Source organism: Paramormyrops kingsleyae, chromosome 8 (assembly GCF_048594095.1).
Source record: "Paramormyrops kingsleyae isolate MSU_618 chromosome 8, PKINGS_0.4, whole genome shotgun sequence".
Lineage (NCBI taxonomy): Eukaryota > Metazoa > Chordata > Actinopteri > Osteoglossiformes > Mormyridae > Paramormyrops > Paramormyrops kingsleyae.
This window is the reverse complement of record NC_132804.1, coordinates 13,872,205-13,878,880: the sequence shown is the minus strand read 5'-3', so window position 1 is coordinate 13,878,880 and position 6,676 is coordinate 13,872,205.

The window sequence follows — 6,676 nt, the reverse complement described above, 5'->3', positions numbered from 1 at the left end:
TATAACATACAGTATAAGGGACAAGTGGCAAGTAGTCAGCCCTCTTTGTTATGTTCCCTAGTTTCTAGTGCTGTGTGGTTAATGGTTCCTAGTTTCATTGTTTAAGGATCCCTAGTTCTGTTTATTGTAAGTTACTCCACCTGTGGCTAATTGCCCAGTGCCTCTGTTTGGTTGTTTTAGTCATGTTCCACACCAGCCACATTGTTAGCCCAGTTTTCTGTGTGTATTTAAGTGTCTGTCCCGCTTTGTTCTTTACTCTGTTATAGTCAATGCTACTGTGTGTTTGTAGCGCTGCATATTACCTAGTCCTGTTCCTTGTGGTTTCTTACTTTCCTAGTTATGATATATTTCATGGTCCTTAATTTATTACTTATTATTTCCTGTTTAATTTTGACCCCTTGCGGTCTCTTTGTTTTGGGGCTTTTCCCCCAGTATATTCTGTTGCTTAATGAACCCCTTTGCCTTGGAGCTACTCTGTGGATCGTCACCTTCTTTCCACCTGTGCCATGGCCTGCCGTGACATGTTGTTATGAATGGAAGAGTCTGCTTTCACAAAGCCACTAATTTAGGTTGATGTTAATATCTGCAGTTGCCTTTTGGCTGATAAAAACAGTTCGATCAGTTAGGAAGCTATCGGGCCTACTAGTTAGCAGTTTGGAAGCTAGTAGGCCTGCTAACCATTTAGCAATCACCAGTTTTCTAGATGGTGGGGTCATGTACCAGGGCTAATAAAACAATATAATGTTAGTAAAACTTATAGTTTGAACCACACATCTTTAATGCTATATTACTTCATGAGAGACTGGAAAGCTTTATTTTAAGGTATAATAATATTACAGGCAGGGGTGTCGTTTGTCATTTTATTTATTTTTTAGCCCACCCAAGTAAATGTATATTTATTGGCTTAAGTCATGAATAGCTTTTTATATCATATATAATATCGTTCACAGTGCAGACTGTAATCAATCCAAATGTAACATTACTTCTCCAAAGTCACATTTCTGGCTATATTCAGGACCTGGGGAAAGGGGTTGTACTAAACCAGTGTTTCAATTGCTTACTAAAAAGTGTAGGGCTTTAGTATTCAGGACAGGTTGCAGTGGGACTTCTGAAGAGAACAGTGATTTACATATCTGACTTTAACCTCCTGCATCTATGGCTGTTGTAAGTGGATGGATCGGTAGATTTTATATCGGTGTTATAGTCCTGTTGGTGATCATGGTAACTGGTGACATACTTATTCAAAGGACAATGGTTTACCTGTTTTTGCAAGAGGACGCAAGAAAGAAGCAGATTTTTAAAATTATTATTCTGATTGTTCTTCGTTGTATAATTCTGTACGGTGTCCTTGTGTGCTCTGAAAGGCGCCTTTAAAATAAAATGTATTATTATTATTATTATTATTATTTGTGAGTTTCGGAGGGCCAAAAATGAAATTATTTTTATACATATGTATGTTTGTAGAAAATGGCATGTAAATGTGATGAACCTATGAATCAATTACTTAATGAAGAAAATGCTTTGTTTAAATATTTTTAGTATCCTGTACCATTACGAGAAAATAATTCTGCACTTCAGAATTATTTTTTGTGTATTGCAGCACAATATATTGAAAGTTCAGAACATCACATATGTTAAATGTAATATCTGTGTATTATGTTGTCATATCCAATGTACAGTAAACGCAATGCTTACATATGGCAAGATTACTTTAAACACACATCCGCTGTGCTAAAAAGTCATGAACAGACATTTATGAGCTATTTACAAACATTTTCCCGGGGGAAGTTTGCCATCGTCCCCCCCCGTCAGTGAAGACTCAGCCCCCCTATCCATTCATATTTCACTATGCACCTGTTTATGGGCTTTGTTTCCCAAACGTGACATAATGTACGAATTCCAAGCCAACCAACCCCATCGTCACATCCTATGCTAGGACAAGATGGTGCTACACCTGCCTGAAAAAAAGTAACTCAAGTTACATTTTTTTAATCCAGTTTCACCGAACGGTGTTAAACTGATAAGGATTTCAAGAGTGGGGATCCATCTTGTAAATGATGAAAACAACATCCAGTGGTTCATGTTCCCTTTAATGCCCTTTATAATAAGGCATTACATGGTGATGTACCTGCTATGAGGTATGAAATGGAACTGAAAACCAAACTGCAACAGTAGTACCACAACTAGAATGTGATAAAATACAATAGTCTCTCTTATACATTCATGATCCTATGAGATTATTGTATAAGGATAATGGTATAAGACAAGATTTTATGGGACACAGACAGACTAATGACTGATTAGTAATGAGTATGTGAAAATGGTTTTCCTTGTGGTTTGGTTGAATATGGAGTTGAGGAATACAAGTGTAATCTAGCTCGCGGCAGCCAATCAACCGAGAAGATGGGAATGACATATTTATCCAGCCTGCATTTGCAGTATACTTTACCTATGTGAGTATAGCACAACAAAACTTTGCATGTGCTGGATTTGTCATAGTAAGAAGAGGGGCCATGAATTATAAACATGGTGGCAATGTGCTTATTCATTTATATATTATGGAAACTTTGGATTACCAATTAAGAAGTGAGGCAGAGACTTCTCACATCAGTCATGTCCAGTGATTCTTCAGTACCCGCAGTGGGAAACTCCTTTGATCCACATTATGCCCACGGCAGCATGATTCATTAAATATGGCAAATAAATTTAAGAAAATCACAAGAATCCACATATCAAGAAAAAAATACACAAACATGGTTCATGCTTGCTCATCGATGGGAAAAACAGGCTGTTACTAAACTGCCTGTTTCCTGTGCTCTGTCATCTATAGAGTGGGTAGAAGTTATCTTTAATGATTTAGTTCCTATTGCTAAACATTTCATGTTTATATAAATTAGTCACTGTTGCTTAGTCTGTACCCGTGACCCTGCTCATTCGCCTAAAACATTTATGACTTATTTGTATTTCAGACCCAAGCATATTTTAACAAGTAATGTAAACTACCATCTACATTGTCTAAAAAATAAATTGCTAGATTTTTCTAGCCTTGGATGTAACACAAGGTTGAAAATTCAATCTTCCCCTCAATAAAGCAATTCAGTCAACCTTTCAATATCTGTAGCTGTAAGTGTGGTGCTCTGAATAAATGTTTTAATTATCTTTTTAATTAAGTTTTTAATTTTGCTGATTTTTTTGTTTTTCTCATATTGATAAGAAAAAATGTTCACATAAGGAAATTTAGAACAAAAGAAATACTACTTAAAAATCATTGTCCAATTATTACTATTAATCAGCATTTCATTAATATTCCAAACCCATAGCTATTTGACATTTTATGTAATATGTAAATAATATGCTACGAATGCCGATATGATTTCAATATGCCACTGGATATGTGGGCATCTCCATTATTGTACAAATATCTCAAGATATCTTTCCACTTTGAGTCAAAATGAGAAGCTGCCCCATGAGAACACAAAAAATCTAATGTGTTCTGAAAATGCTAAAGAAAAAACTGCAGGTGGAAGGTGGAAATACTGTTGATAGACAGTAATAAGTGTACATGAACAAAACATCATACTTAATGGGTAATTTAGAGATAGCAATATTTCTAACTGAATGTCTTCCAATGGGGGGGGCGACATGGTGGTGCACTGTTGCCTCACACCTCTGGGACCTGGGTTCAAGTCTCCGCCTGGGTTACATGTGTGTGGAGTTTGCATGTTCTTCCCGTGTCGTCGTGGGGTTTCCTCCAGGTACTCCGGTTTCCCCCCACAGTCCCAAAACATGCTGAGGGTTACTAAATTGCCCATACTAAATTGGGGTTACTAAATTGCCCATAGGTGTGCATGTGTGAGTGAATGGTGTGTGAGTGTGCCCGGTGATCGGTTGGCCCCCTGTCCAGGGTTGTTTCCTGCCTCGTGCCCATTGCTTCCAGGATAGGCTCTGGACCCCCCATGACCCAGTAGGATAAGCGGGTTGGATGATGGATGGATGGATGTCTTCCAATGGTGTAGTGTTTGTAAGATAGATAGATAGATAGATAGATAGATAGATAGATAGATAATAGATAGATAGATAGATAGATAGATGATAGATAGATATGGACAACATTAGTCATGATGATTGCTACCTTTGCTATCATCATCTGCTTCCAGGGTATCCAGGTACCTGGTAACAGAGTCAGCACTCTTGACCTTTCAGGACTGATCCTCATACCACAGAATCTGATCTCAGCATACCACAGAAAATGATACTGGCTTCTGTTGACTGCCAAAGCATTCTGGACACATTGAGAGAATAGCTTGTTCTAGGCTTTCTTATAGAGATCATCCATATTGTCTGCCTAGCCTACTGTATTCTTTAAGTAGACTCTCAAGTACTTATGAGACTACATCATGTCCACTTCCTATTCTTGCATGGTATCTGATGTCACAGGTTCCTTGGCACAATGGAAATCCATCATCTGTTCCTTCATCTAAATGATGTTAAGTTGCAGGTCACTTTGCTGCATTGTAGTATACTGTATACTACAGTATTCCCTTTCATCTTCATTGTCAATGATGAGTGTCTTTGCCCATAACCATGTATCAGCCCTACAATGCAGGAGCCGTTTGAGAATTTTCGTAGATTGCACACCATGCTGTTGAAGTCTTTTGGATAGAGAGTAAACTGAAAGGGAGAAAAGTGTGAAGAAAGGGTGAAGTAGCAGCAGTGATTGAGGCTGAAGCCCATCCATCGAGCATCCTGTGGCTGGCTATGCTAATCGACAGCCAGACCAGTGTATAGGTGTCAGAACAGGCAAATAACATATACTGTACAGACACTTGTCCCTTATTGACCGACCTGTTTCACGACCGCGCAGACTTACGACCAGCTCTCTAACCAGTCGGCATTGTACGCTGTACGAGAACTTTGCTTGTGGAAACAGTAGCGTGACGTCTTAGCGTCATGCATCTCATCTCGCGTCAGCTTTTCCACTCTCAGTCTCGTTAACACAGTCAGTCAGTATTCACTACACTAGCATTTGCAATCTCCAAGGCTACTTATCTCATCTATAAATTTGTACTTTATTGTGCATCCCATAGTACAAGATGTCGGTGAAAATAAATCAAAAGGATTACCCTCCTGAAACCCAAGGAAAAAAGTGTCCTTCAATTTTAGGTTATTTGTCTTTGGAGGAAATAAGAAAATTTTTTTCAAATGTATTTTTATTTTTAATTTCACAGCATGTCCTCTTTAGTGTACAACAGGAATAAATATGTTTCCTTACATCAGTGAAAAGATAGATGCAAAAACAAAATGTCCACTACAATGGACATAAATGAATGGGTGGGGTCTCTGGAGGTTACTTGCTACCTCTAAACCTTTGTAAATATACCAGAAATATTATAAATGATGCAAAGGTGACATTAATATCTAAAGATGGATGACACAAACCCGCTACCAGTACAGTATGCTCCTCACTTATCGACCAATTCACTTAACGACCTAGTCTTAGGAACAGAACTTGGTCGCTAAGTGAGGAATGTCTGTATAAATCATTGGTGTTGTCGAAGTTTCCCTCCCTTCCCTGTAGCCAGTAATTTTCTTCATTCTGTTGAAGCTTGTGTCCCATCTTGTTTATTTGCCAGTTTCTGTAGCTGCATTGTAGCTGCATTGTAGGTGACTCAAAAAACAATGACAAATGTACAGTATATGGGGACCTGTCAGTATGGTCGTAGATTAAGTTATAAGGCAAATTAGTTAGAGGCTGTGGCACCTGGTCATTATACAACCCATCTCCTGAGGAAATACATTCATATACATTAATTCAAATATTACGAATCTGTGTATTCAATAACAAGCAGCTTCAAGCTGGTGAACAAGCCCTTTCATATGCATTTCAAATGTTCCACAAGGAAAGTTTTGATAATCACATGGAAAAAAATAAGAATCCAACAGAAAATGTTACACCATACATGCATAACTTTCCTTGCATGGGTCTGTACATTTCAGATAATAAAGATTAGTGGCCGGGCTAGTCAAATAAACACAAGGTGGTCTGAACAAAAACAGGGAAATTATTGGTATTTTTGTTTTTCTATTTTTATCTACATGAAATCTTTAAGAACATAACATAAATTGCACCAGACTTTAGATATTTCTTTCTTCCTTAAAAATCTCGCAGTCTCACCTTAAAAATGAACAACCCTTAATTGTTGTTAACCTCCATGCTAAATCTGTAAACGCTGCATCCAAACAGAAATTGGCTATATTAGGCAAATAGCTTAGCTGCCAAAGATTTCCTCAGCTGTTGCATGCCACACAGAATCCTTGCATCATGCTTTCCCCTCCTTAAAAAAAATGAGACACTTCTTCATTGTCATTGATGCTATATTGCGTTGAATTCTGTCATCACATTGATTTATGAGGCTTATTCTTCACATGACGTGGCTCTTTTTTGTTGACGTCAAGCCCCATACAGTATGCCAAACACAGTGAATAGCAGCCCAAGAAATTAATTTGTTATAATGAGGACTGTAAAAAAAAATTCTATTATAACTCATATGACACATTCAGAATATAAATGTTTCATAAGAAGTATTCTCCATAGAATATTGCAAATGAAATTATTTAAAAAAAAATTCAACATGATTCATCTATAAGGATTTATCAAACATAGTGTCATTGTATG